The following is a 13010-nucleotide window of genomic DNA, read 5'->3' on the forward strand; positions in this document are numbered from 1 at the left end:
GAACAGGGAAAAATTTGAGTTCACCTGACGTGCACATTCACAGTTGAGCTCAAACAAGGCCTTCTTTTGCTTTGCCTTCTTGTTTCAGCTCTCATAGTACAAATAAGTGCCCTTTTTGTGATCTGTTTAGTGCCGTGATTTTTATTTTTATTTTTGCACGTTTTGTTCGCAATTTTGCTGTTTGAAATGGCATTGAGCACAGTGCTGAAGTGCTGTCCAGCGTCTCTGGGCACAGAAGGCTGCGCCATGCCTTACAGAAGAAACACGTGTTAGGATAACCTTCCTTCAGGCATGAGTTACAGCTCTGCTGACCGTGAGTGCAGTGTTGGTGATCAACTGTATATGTTAAGGAAGGTGTCTTTAAGCAGAAGCGCACATAAAATAAGGCCGTGTATTGATGAGTTGACAAAAATGTTGTGCCCAGAGGCTTGAGGAAACCTAACCGTGTATTCTTCCTGAGAGCAATGGTTTTTGAGACAGAGTCTCACTCTGTCACCCAGGCTGGAGTGCAGTGGTGCAATCTCGGCTCACTTCAACCTCCACCTCCCACGTTCAAGCAATTCTCCTGCCTCAGCCTCCTGAGTAGCTGGGATTACAGGCATGCGCCACCATGCCTGGCTAATTTTGTGTTTTTAGTAGAGATGGAGTTTCACCATGTTGGCCAGGCTGATCTCAAACTCCTGGCCTCAAGTGGTCTGCCCCGCCTCGGCCTCCCAAATTGCTGGGATTACAGGCGTGAGCCACTGCACCCAGCCTGCAGCAGTTTTATAGGACATAGCTATGGTGAGTAACAAAGATCAAGTGTGCTTGCTTGCCTGAACATTCACTACCTGTCTCCCCACACTAAACTGTAAACCCCTTGAGGGCAGGGACCATGTTGGTCTTCAAGTGGGCCTGGCAAATAATAGGCACTCAATACATGTTTGTTTAATTAATGAATGAATTGCAAATAAATTATTTCCAAAGACAATTTTTAACCAGGCTGTACTGTACAGGACTGTAGTGTGTCCTGTTCAGGAGTTAATATTTAATACGTCTTTGCAAAGGATAACAAAGGATTTCCATCAGGGACTGACTTTAATATAAAGAGTGCAAATGAATGCTAATTAAATATCTTCACTTAATTATTATTTGATGCACTTCCTTGGTTTGGGCCTCCCCTTTGGGCTTAAAAAGATAGAAGAAACTGCTTCTGTTTCTTTACTTTCTCCCAGTGTCACTGACTAGGCACCGTTGGCTTTGATGAACCTCCCTGAGGCCACCATGGGGAGATGGTGTTGCCTGGTTCCCAGTGCTGAGGCTCTCAAGACACTGCTTTCTTGGAAAGTTGATGAGGCCAGGAGCATCTGTTTTGTGCTTCCTCCTGGGCAGACAGGGGCTGCTCTTGGAAGTCCATTCTGCTTCTTGCTAACTCACACAGGCAGTATGAGGAGGATGCTTAGCCCTAACTGATCTATGATCTAGCCTGGAACACTGAGAGCTGGGTTTGCTAACAAGCCGGGTCAGTAACCCCAACCTTCTTACTTCAGTCCAGCGTCTTGCCCTGTATTGTCTTCTGTTAGAGCAGGGTTGGCAAGCTTCTTCTATAAAGGGCCAGATGATAAACAATATAGGTTTTATGGACCACACAATCTCTGTCTCAGCTACTCAACTCGACCATCGTAATCCAAAAGCTGCCACATCTGTGAATAGGCATGGCTGTGTTCCAATAGAACTGTGTTGACACAGGGAGGCAGAGGGCCAGATTTGGCCCATGGGCCATAGTTTGCCAACCCCCATGGTACACCCCTACCGGCATTATGGTATCTTCATTTGTGTGTGTTCTACTCTGTGCTGCGAGCTCTTTAGGGGAAGGCCTGAATCTCATCCACTGGTTTCCTCTCAACATCTCGTGTAGTGCCTGCCCCGTGACAAGCCCTCGGCCAATGTTTGCTAAATGCATGACTTATAAGACATGGCCCCCAAAGCACGGGCATTGTGAAACATGCTAACCAGATGAAAGGTGACCTAAGCCCCAGTGGCAGCCCATTCATCATCATTCTGCCTCCTGTTGCCAATATTCAAAATAGCACCAGTTGTTTTTCTGTCAACAAATCAAAATAATATTCCTGCATTTGTTCAACAAACAGCCACTGAGTGTGGGAGCAGCATCCAGATGTCAGCTGTGATCTGCCTGCCTTTGAGAACTAAATAAATATGTGATAAGTTGATAAGTCCTCACTGCATGCCCCGTAGCAGCCCAGAGGCTTCCCAAGATTTCTGCAAATTCCAGAGGGTTGGAGAAGGAAGCCTTGAGTTTCCAGAGGTCACATCTGGCTTCAAGCTTCCACTTCTGCAAGCTAGTTCCATTTCTTAGCTGTCTCAATCTCCTGCCTGTGCCAGCCTGTGGCATCCCATGTCGCCCTTCTCCCCAGTCCTCCCTTGGCACACATATGCACACACACATATGTGCACATGCACATACACACACACTCACTGTCATCAGAATTGGTTGCATGTGATCTAACTCACTGAGGATGTTTAGAGGCACGGAAAGGGCAGTTACATCACATCACATCAAACAACTTCAACCTGAGACCCTGGAAAGCCCTCGATTTTCCATCCTTCTCAGCATCCCATCCGTCTGTATTTCTCACAAGACACATCATCCCAAAATGTACCCAGCCTCAGCACATATTGGGACTCCTCTCTCCAATTTCTCCCTCTCCTCTGCACCTTCTCTTTTTAAACAGCTCCATGGAGATGTGATTGACATGCAAAAGTGCACAAGTTGATGAGTTCTGACATATGTGCACACCCTTGACGTTATCACCATGATCTAGATCGTGCATGTGTCTAGCATCCTCAGAAACGTCTTGGACTCCTTTGGCATCCTCCCTTCTGCCCCTCCTTTCCTTTACCTCAGCCCCAGGCAACCACTGATCTGCCTTCTGTCATTGTAGATTAGTGTACATTTTGTAGAGCTTCATATAAATTGAATCATAAAGTATGCCCTCTTTTTTGTCTGGCTCCTTCTACTCAGCACAATTATTGTGGGATTCATCCATGTTGTCACCTGTGTCGCCAGTTACACAGAGACAAAGACCTTCTGCAGAAAGATTCAATTCTATGCCGTCCCCACCTCGAAAGAACTTCAAATTCCCTTTTAACAGACGGAAACATGCCAGAAGACCAAAAGGGCTCTCTGTCTTTAGAAACCCATGGTTGTTAAATAGCCATTTTTCTCCCTATTAAAAATAGCTATTTTTCAGTTGCCTCAGCGGCTGCTTAATAAGCACCTACTATGTGCCAGGCACTGTTGTTAGGGACAGAGTGGGAATCAGGAAAACATGGCCTTCCTCTTGGGGAATGATCAGAGAATGAGCAGGTGAACTGCTAAAAAGTTGCAATAGGTGTGCATATATTTCTTTTGTTTACAGGTTTTGGGAATGTAATCCCATATTTCCTTTTTTTACATATTGAAGTACTTTTTTATGAGCAATGCATGCTCATCACAAAAAAATTAACAAACATGGAGTAGCATAAAGAAGTAAATTAAAAATCACCTTTAATCCCACTGCCCAGATATGGCCACCATTATATTTCATTTTGTTAATTCCACAGGCGAGGAGTAGAGGAATATGTTTTGTTTCATTTTGTGTAATTAAACAGGCCACGGGAACTGCTATCAGCTTCCTGGGGAGCTGAGTTGTGTTTATTTTTTTTAAGAGCTACTAATTTTTGATTAACAAGGATGAATGTAACATTTAAGAGGAATCTAATTACACCCTCTTCCCCTTCTCAATAAAACAACATTATTCCCCACCAAGTGTGGAGTCGAGACTCTGAGGATGTATGGCCCTGAGCTGGGGGATTCTAGGGACATTTTTCATGTCACTACCTAGACAGTCGTGTGAGTGCTCCAGCAGTGAGGGATCTCGGCTGCAGGTTACATTCCTTGCCGAAGCCAGTGCTGGATAATAACTCACTTTGTCATTACTTAATTCTGTGATGGGTGAAACGACTGAGCCAGAATAAAACTCTCAGTCCCTGAAAAGATGAGAGACTCAGTGTCAGGATGTTTAGGAGCAGAAAAAGCAAGAGGGCAGCCGAATGGGGCCATCGGGTGGCTGCATAAAGAAGTCCGATGATGGATGCAGCGCTCCCAATTCATTTCTTTTCTAAATGACATATTTGTGTGTTTCCTTCATCAGTTCATTCGGTCCACATGTATCCATGCAGTGCACCCTGTGTGCCAGTCATAGAGGCCACATCCGGTCGTAGGCCGTACCCCATGCACAGCTGTTCTCTGGGCACAGTTGACTGAACAGGCCTTCGCCGTGTGGGAGATTGAAGCTATATCTGTTTGAGCTACAACTAAAACCCTGGAGTCTCTGCATGCCTTTGCCAACATCTGGTGGTTCCCCAAATGTGTCAGGTTCTTCTCTGCCTCTGTGCTAGGGTTTCTACCCTGACCGCCACCCAACAACCCCTGCGCCCTTATCCTCTCTTCTTCCTCAGGACGTTACTACAATCCAGCCCCACTTCAGCACCACGGTCAGCACCCACCAATTGCCCAGCACTCGGGCTACTGGGTTGCTAGGTATTTCGCACATCAGCCCTTCTCTGTGCCTCTGCCCGCTTTGCTTCCTCTGCCCTCTCTCCCTCCAAATAACAGCTGCCTGGCTAATGTCTGCGTATTTGCTGGCAGCAGAGTAACACTGAGGTTGATGTCCAGCTCTGCCATTGAGGGCTGTGGGACTTTGGGTAAGTTACTTAACCTCTCCAGACCTCATTCTCTCCAGGTGTAAAGGGAGATAATACCTAGAGGATTAAATAGGCTAATCTAGCAAAGCTCTTAGCACAGTGTCTGGAACATAGAAAGAACCCAATACATATTACCTATTATTGTAATCTGTCAAGAATCATCCCAAATATACTTTGTGCTAAGAACCTTTCCTCATCATTTCCTTGGGGTGTAATACAAAAATCTGACATATTCCAGAGGCTTGGATACCCTCCTTGGTACTCACTTGGCATAGCTTCCATCACACTGTATTTTGTAATTGCTCATGAGTGTGCTAGTTAGGATAAGTAATAATAGCTTCTGTGATAGATAACCCCTCAAATCTCAATGGCTTAACACAAAACTACATTGCTCACTCCTATTACAGTCGAACTGCAGATGGTGGGGTGGGATGGCTCTGCTCCACAACGTTCAGAGATCCTTGGCACCTTCCATTTCATGAGGCTGCATCTTCAAGGTGTAGCCTCCAGGGTTGCTGTGGAAGGGAAAGAGAGAGCAAGGAGGGTCTTGCAGGTGGTTTGCAGCCAGGCCCAGAAGTGACATTATCACATCTACCGACTTTCCTCTATCCCAATCTAGCTGCATTAGAAACTGAGAAGTTCAGCCTGCCTGTATGTTCAAAAAGAAGACAAAATTATCTCTGACCACAGGAGTGCTTCTCGTCTCCCCACCAGGCCATGAGATGCTCAAGGTCGGTGGCCGTGTGCCTTGGGTCTCTTATCCGGTGTTAGCTCCCTTCTGCATTCCCTGGTCACCTCCAGAGCTGAGCAGGTGGCACTGTGGGGAGGGGCTTTCCAAGCACAGATGATAGGAGATGCAAAGGTACAGAGGGGCTGGGAGAAAACTGGCCCCTTCAGGGAACCACACACCACAGCAACATTTGCTTGGGCTGCACACATATTACTGCATAAAAATAGCTCGTTACCACCTTAGCATAGGATGCATGTGGAGGTGGGGCAGGGATGAGCCAGGGCAGCCCAGGAGAGCAGAGCTTACAATCCTCTGGGTAGAGGCCAGCATTTCTGATCCTGTCTGCCTCTGCTGTGGAGCCTACGTTTCCTTGGTTCCAATGGCAAGGCTAACAAGAGCATTCCTCCTTGGGTCATGTATCTCTTTGAATAGAGCTGCATCCCTAAGCCAAGGAAACATATTGTATTGAGTAGTGCTTTAAAGAACAGGCAAGGAATGGAAATTGGCATAAACTTTCTAAAAGACATGCTGCACTATGTATTAACTTTTTTCAAACAGTCACCCTCTTCCATACCCGTAATTTCATTCCTAGGAATATATCTCGAAATAATCAGAAATGGTGTCAAAAATGTATATACTCAGGAAACAGATTTATGTTCAGAGTTGTACACTGAAGCCTTATTTATGGTAGCAAAAAGTTAGAAAACAGCCCCAGTGTCCAACAATAGGAGGCTGGATAAATATATTACAGAGTTGCCATATGATGGAATAATATGCAGTGATTAAAATTTTTGAAGCCAGGAGAAATTGTTTCTGACATAAACTGAAGTGACAAAAGTGGGACATCCAAGTTGGTAAACTGTACGATTCCAATTATACAAATCACACGTGGAGAAGACTTTGAATAAAATGTCTAAGGATAGGAGTGGGCTTTCAGGCTCCTGGAATTATTTGGTGATTTTTCATGTTTTCTTCACACTCTCTTGTATTATCAAGTTGTTAATGTTGAACACATACATTACTTTTATAAACAGAAAAGTACTTTTTAAGAAACAAGGGACAAGGAAACTAAGAAAGCCATCCTTTCTTGGCAGACTCACTCAGAGGTACTGTTTCTTTTCTACAGTTCTCTCAGGACTCAAATGCTTGCCTAGACTAACAGGCCCCTGACTCCATAATAGGCACGAACTCGCAATTACTCCCTGGTACACAACCTTTTCAGCCACCGTAACATCCTGCACAAAATATGTCATCTAAAATCTCATCCAGATAACCCTGCACATTGCACTTTTTTATATATGGAGAAATGAAAAAGGCTTTTTGCTTTGTAAGTTCCATAAAGACATTTCTTGGCATCTAGAAAATGACAAGAACCCTTCAACCCAGATTTCACATCACACCCATCCCTAACTTTGGTTACAGTTCAAAAGTGTTCATGGAAGTTTGAAAAGTGGTTTCCCTTTTCACCTGAAGCTGTGATTTCCAATGTGGTCTGGAGGAGAAAACTGCCTCAAAGGAAGCTAAGGGATAGAAAGGTGTTTTCAATGTCTTCTCTCAGGTGGGGTTTTCATTCAGTCAGGTTAGGTTGTTAAGGCAAGAGAGATAATGAACAAAAATAACAATCTTACCCTCAAAGATACAATAAAATGCACTCATGTTCTCATTTTGATGCCAGAATATGAACACCGAGATGGTTCTCCAACTCCCATGCACCAAGCCCCTTACAAGCTTAAATTCGGGTCAGGTCCTAGAAAAGAAAGTTTAGGATGTTTAGGGAAATGTTTGCAGTGTACCCAGTGAGTGGATTTAACCAAATCTGTATCTCAGAGCAGGCACCACTCCCATATCCCACCAGGAAGCCATTGTGAGATATAGTCTGCCCACAGCCCCGCTGCCACAGGCTCCAATGCCAGGGAAAGCTGTGTCTCCCCATCAGTGCAATTCTAATAATTAAGTACTCCTTCCTTGCCAATCACATGGTCACTATCCTTAGAATTGAATTTAAGCTCTCATAGAAAATTATTGAAAGCCTTCAGTGCTCATTTTTCACCAAATTGAACTCTATAATGGTACTATAATAGAAAAAAAATTTCCAAAGTTCAATTGGAATTTTTTCCCAGTAACTTAATAATAAGGCTCCAATTTCAGGAAAATAGTTTCAGCATGAGTGAAATCACACTGTTTGTTATGCAGCATCAAAGCTGTCCTCCAACACAGGGCAGAGGCCAGTGCTCCCTGGAGTTGAACTCCAACAATCATTTAAGAACTTTTGTTTCCAATCATTTAGAAACTTGTAGATTTTTCTGGCAACATCCAAGAATAAGTTATCTCACTTAGATGAGTTTTCTGTGAAACTGAAGCTCACCACTTCAAGTGCTGTATCTTTCTATATATTGACTTCATTTCTAAAACATACGTTTCCCCGATTCTTAAATAGAGTATGGGAAAGGAATTTAAGGTCATTTGAGGTAATCATTCTTATAGGTTAATAAGTGAACCAAGACAATGCTTTACCTGATTTTGAGTTTTTTCTGTCTTTTATGCTTTCATACAAAATGTCATGCTCTAATCACTAAACCTGACTCCAGAAATCCACCTGGAAAACAAACTAGACAACCAAGCTTTTTGAGAATTTTGACTTTTTTAAAAAAAGAAAAAGAAGCCCGGGCCCGGTGGCTCACGCCTGTAATCCTAGCACTTTGGGAGGCTGAGGCGGGCAGATCACGAGGTCAGGAGATGGAGACCATCCTGGCTACCACGGTGAAATCCTGTCTCTACTAAAAATACAAAAAATTAGCCGGGCATGATGGCGGGCGCCTGTAGTCCCAGCTACTCGGGAGGCTGAGGCAGGAGAATGGCGTGAACCCGGGAGGCGGAGCTTGCAGTGAGCCGAGATCGCGCCACTGCACTCCAGCCTGGGGGCCAGAGGGAGACTCCGTCTCAAAAGAAAAGAAAAAGAATGATATTAGCAGGAAAGCCTAAGGAAGAGAGAATTAAGCTTTATTGAGCAACTACTAAGTGCCAGGCATTTTTCTGTGCATTTTATCATTTCATCCTTCAAACAACCCTAAAGCTGACCTTACTGTCAAGCATTCACCATTCATTCTACATCTGACTCTCAGGAGAAGAGGAGGGAATGTTGGGTCAAGTGATCCCCAGGGTTCCTTCAAGCACCAACAATCTCTACGTCTCCCATCCTGACTTAAATTTTATAAAACAAAGAATTTGTTTAGGTGGGAGAGTTGATAAGTCTGCCCTAGGGCTGGTTGCCTCTTTCAGCCCCCATTCATGCATAACAAATCACACACAAACTTAGTGACTGGAAACAACATCGTTTTCGTGTCTCTGTGGTTTTAATGGCTCAGGAATGTGAGCAGGGCACACTGGGAGCAGCCTATCTCTGTGCCTCAATGTCTGAGGCCTTAGCTGGAATCCCCAAGGGCTGGGAGCTGATGTCATCTGAATGCTTATTCAGTTGTTTATCTGGCAATTGTCGATTGCTGTCAGCCAGAACATCTACTTGTGGCCTCTCCACGAGGCCTGGGCTCTCTCACAACATGGCGGCCAGGTTCCAAAGGTGAGCATCCCAAAAGCCAGCTTGCAGAGGTTTCTCTTTCGCCTTTTATGATCCAGCCTCAGAAATCATACAGTGTCACTTCTATTGCACTCATTCATGAAGGCGGTCATAAACGCTAACCCACACTGTAGGTGACAGGAACTAGACTCCACCTGTGAACGAGAGGAGCGTCAGAAATATTATCATGGCCATTTTTTGGAAAATGCTGTAGAGCCAAAGTCTGCATGAAGAGAGGACAGATTGGGAATCAGAGGTACCTGAGTTCAGATTCCAGCTTCATTGCTCATTAGCTCTGTGGCATGGGGAAATCAGTGAACCCTTTAATGCTGTGTTATTTGTAAAATGACTGTGATTGCTAACTGATTATGTCAGGCTATACAATCATTTCTTTGGTTGCAAGCCATGGAAACCAAACCTTATGAAGAGAAGAAAACACATATGCAGGCATGTGTGTGCACACACACACACAAGACATAGAGAAGCAAAGAAAAATAGGATGAAGCAAGCTCCAGGAATGCCGGAAAAAGCTGCTTCAGCGATCTAGGTTCCTGGGATGAATGGATGATATTTTTAGGCTCTCACGATCAGGACAAATCAGTTCCAAGTATTTTCCATTCTTATGTCTCTCTGAAAACATTGTACGCTCCCAGCATATTAAGTCCTGGGTGGCCTGTCTTGAGTCGGACTCACTTCATCCCTTCACTATAGGAGAGAGAGACACCATAATGGAAAGTCTCAGCAAGGCTACATGAAGAATGGGGTAAACTCATGGGAAAATGCAGGTGTCCCCACAAAGAAGGAGAAATGGATAAACAGCACATCTACTCTGGATATTTGCAGGACTAAGAAGGATACAAGATGGAAAGCAGAATATGGGTGCACTGTTCCCACTTCCCAATATGCCATGCATGTTCACGCTCTAGAACGTGACTGTCAGTCACTCTTCCTAAAATATTTCCCTTCCTGCCTCCACCCATCACAATCTTGTTGGTCTTTCTGGGTCAGTTTCAAATACTGCATGGTCCATAACACTTTCGGTGAGTAGGAAGTAATCTCTTTCTCCTTGAATTCCTCCATTCTATTTTATAACTTTCTTAGGTCATTATTACCTCCCTCTTTGTTTTAGCCAGTTCCATTTTGCTTTATCCAAATATTTCCAAACACCAGGCACCTTCATCTCCTGTAACCTATCTGCTCTCTGTGTACTGTCATTCACTGAATGCTTTTAAGTTGACTTTAATTTGACTTGTCTTTCTTTTAACTTAGCAATAATATCTGTGATATGCCAGCTATATTTTTACCGTTCACTTTAAAACAAATATTATTGAAATGTTTAAAATAATTGCTGACCCCCTGTTCTACTACTCTTCCCTATTCTGGCTGAGTTCCTATAAGACAGAGATCAGCTCTTAGATTCCCCGTGTATCATATCCCTGACATGCCGCACTGTGCTATTGATCTGGTGGCCGTTCAATAAAAAGTCATTGAGTGAACAAATAGAAAGCGAGAAAGAGGGAAGGAGAAAGAGTGAGATGAAATAATGAAGTTAAAGTGAACTGAGTGGGACTCATCTTTGGTGAGAGACCCTAAAGGCAAAAAAAAAAAAAAAAAAAAGAGCTGGGAAAGTTGAATTTTGAGGAGAAGGCAAGAATACTTTATTTTCCTTCTACCCTAATGACACCTTGTCTTTGGACTCATCGTCCTGTGAGTTGGCAAGGGGAATGGGGAGCAGCTTAAGCAGCAGCTGCCACCATGACCATTATTCCCAAGCAACTTGCCCAGGGCACCAGAAGGCATCAGCTCCATGTTTCCCAGCCAAGGCTCTTCCAGCCAGCAGTGCTGATGGGAAGAACAGGCAAGCCAGAGTGCCTTATTAAGTGCAAGACTCACCACCCATAGAGGCTCCACCCAAAGCCACTGGGAGAACCAACACATCCCTGCAGACGACAAAAGCGTCCTTTTGCTAATGGCCACATCCCTTGCAGCACAAGCTCCTCTCAAATGCTTCCCAGGACCTCACCGCAAGGGACAGTCAACCAGACGTGTGCTTCCACATCTTCTTCAAATGTGTTTTTCATTTGCTTGGGTTCAACCTCATTATAATGGCATTAGCCAGAGGAGGTAGCATGGTGGTTCAGGTTTCTGGAAGTGGGGTTGAGGCAGTCCCTTCACTTTCTTAACTGAAATTCCCCAGTGCCCTTGGCTTACTCACCCCTCAGCATGCTTTGTTCTCTTTCTGTCTTTTTCTGTCCAGGTTCTCTATCATGAGTGTCCTCTTCTCTGAATTCATAGCCTTTGTGGCCTCTCTTCCTGCTAACCATGCTAGGCTAAGTAACGCCCACCCCCCACTCCCCAAAGATGTCCACATCCTAGTCCTTACCTTATACGCTAAAAAGGACTCTGCAGCTATGATTAGACAAAAGGTCTTTAGATGACCTTAGATCATCAGGATAGACCCATTTTCATCATAAAAGTCCTTATAAGAAGGAGGCAGGGCCAAGTGCGGTGGCTCACGCCTGTAATCCCAGCACTTTGGGAGGCTGAGGTTGATGGATCACTTGAGGCCAGGAGTTCAAGACCAGCCTGGCCAATATGGTGAAACCTATCTCTACTAAAAATAAAAAAATTAGCTGAGTGTGGTGGCACACACCTGTAGTTTCTGCTACTCAGGAGGCTGAGGCAGGAAAATGGTTTGAACTCAGGAGGCGGAGGTTGTGATGAGCCAAGATCATGCCACTGCCCTCTAGTCTGGGCAACAGAGCGAGACCCTGTCTCAAAAAATTAAATTAAAAAATAAAAATTAATTTAAAAAATTAAAATGGAGGCAGGAGGGTCAGAGTCAGAGAAGGAGATGCAATCACAAAAGCAAGCCATTGGAGCCACATAAGGAAGAATCCACAGGTCAAGGAATGCAGACATCTCTAGATTCTGGAAAGAGCAAAGAAACAAATTCTGCCCTGAAGATTCTAAAAGGAACACAGCCCTGCCAACATCTTAATTTTAGACTCTGACTTGTGGAACTATAAAAATAAATCTGAGTTGTTTTAATCCACTAGGTCTGTGGTCTTTTGCATAGCAGACACAGGAACCTAAGATACTATCCCTCATCTACTTTCTCTTCCAATCCATGAGGGTTCCCCCAATGGACTCCCTCTATAATCAGTACGGTCCATTCAGCATTCATCCATGCACACCCCAAGTTTTCCACTCTAGGGGTGCCGTGTGCACCATTTGAGAAACACTGCCTCTGCACAGGAATTGCATCATAATCATCCTTGCATCCACCATGTTGCCCACATGGGCTTTATACATAGCAAACGCCCTGTAAACATGTATTTAATTGCATAGAAAGCCAGTATTCCATTGCCATCCACAGTGAGCCTCTTAAAATACATTCTTCATCAGACCCATTTATATTTGTCCAGAGCTAGTCATGCATGATGGTAGGAGAATGAAATGAATAATTTTATTTTTGCCATCAGGAAGTAAACATTTTATTCATAGACTTTGTCATCCTGTGTAATAGGGTCTGAGTATTCACTCTGCATTTTAGAACATCAGACATATGGAAAATCTATTTGATGTGTAGTTCTCAGTTCCTGACCTTATGTCTTTCTCAGTTCATTATTTCCACCTCTCTCTAGTCATTGGATTTGTAGAAAGAACAGAGATATTTAAGAAACGTTATTCATTCCTTCAGAGTCTTGGATTTCTCCAAGTAGTACAAACAAATGGCCTATTTTTAGATGACTGAATTATACTAGAAAGGTGGTGATCTTGCCCCCAGATGACATTTGTCAGTGTCTAGAACATTTCAGGGGGTGCGAGGGGAATGCCACTGGCATCTAGGGGGCAGAGGCCTGGGTTGCTGGTAAAGATCCCACAATGCAGTGGACAGCCCCTCTGCAACAAGAATTATCCAGCCCCAGATGTCAGGGTGGACAATTGAAGTTGCTG

General features: G+C 44.2%; 2 protein-coding genes across 4 annotated transcripts in view; one reads left to right on the forward strand and one right to left on the reverse strand.

Annotated features, from left to right (window-relative positions):
- CDH13 (cadherin 13) overlaps positions 1-13010 on the forward strand; it is a 1163636-nt gene that overhangs the window by 1064173 nt on the left and 86453 nt on the right. The window lies entirely within an intron of this gene.
- LOC134729317 (uncharacterized) overlaps positions 8842-13010 on the reverse strand; it is a 101030-nt gene continuing 96861 nt past the window's right edge. The window contains exon 5 of the mRNA XM_063597786.1: positions 8842-9205. The gene's annotated coding sequence lies outside the window, so the exon portion shown is untranslated. The remainder of the gene's footprint in view (positions 9206-13010) is intronic.

The sequence above is a fragment of the Pan paniscus genome, chromosome 18, assembly GCF_029289425.2.
Source record: "Pan paniscus chromosome 18, NHGRI_mPanPan1-v2.0_pri, whole genome shotgun sequence".
Classification (NCBI taxonomy): domain Eukaryota; kingdom Metazoa; phylum Chordata; class Mammalia; order Primates; family Hominidae; genus Pan; species Pan paniscus.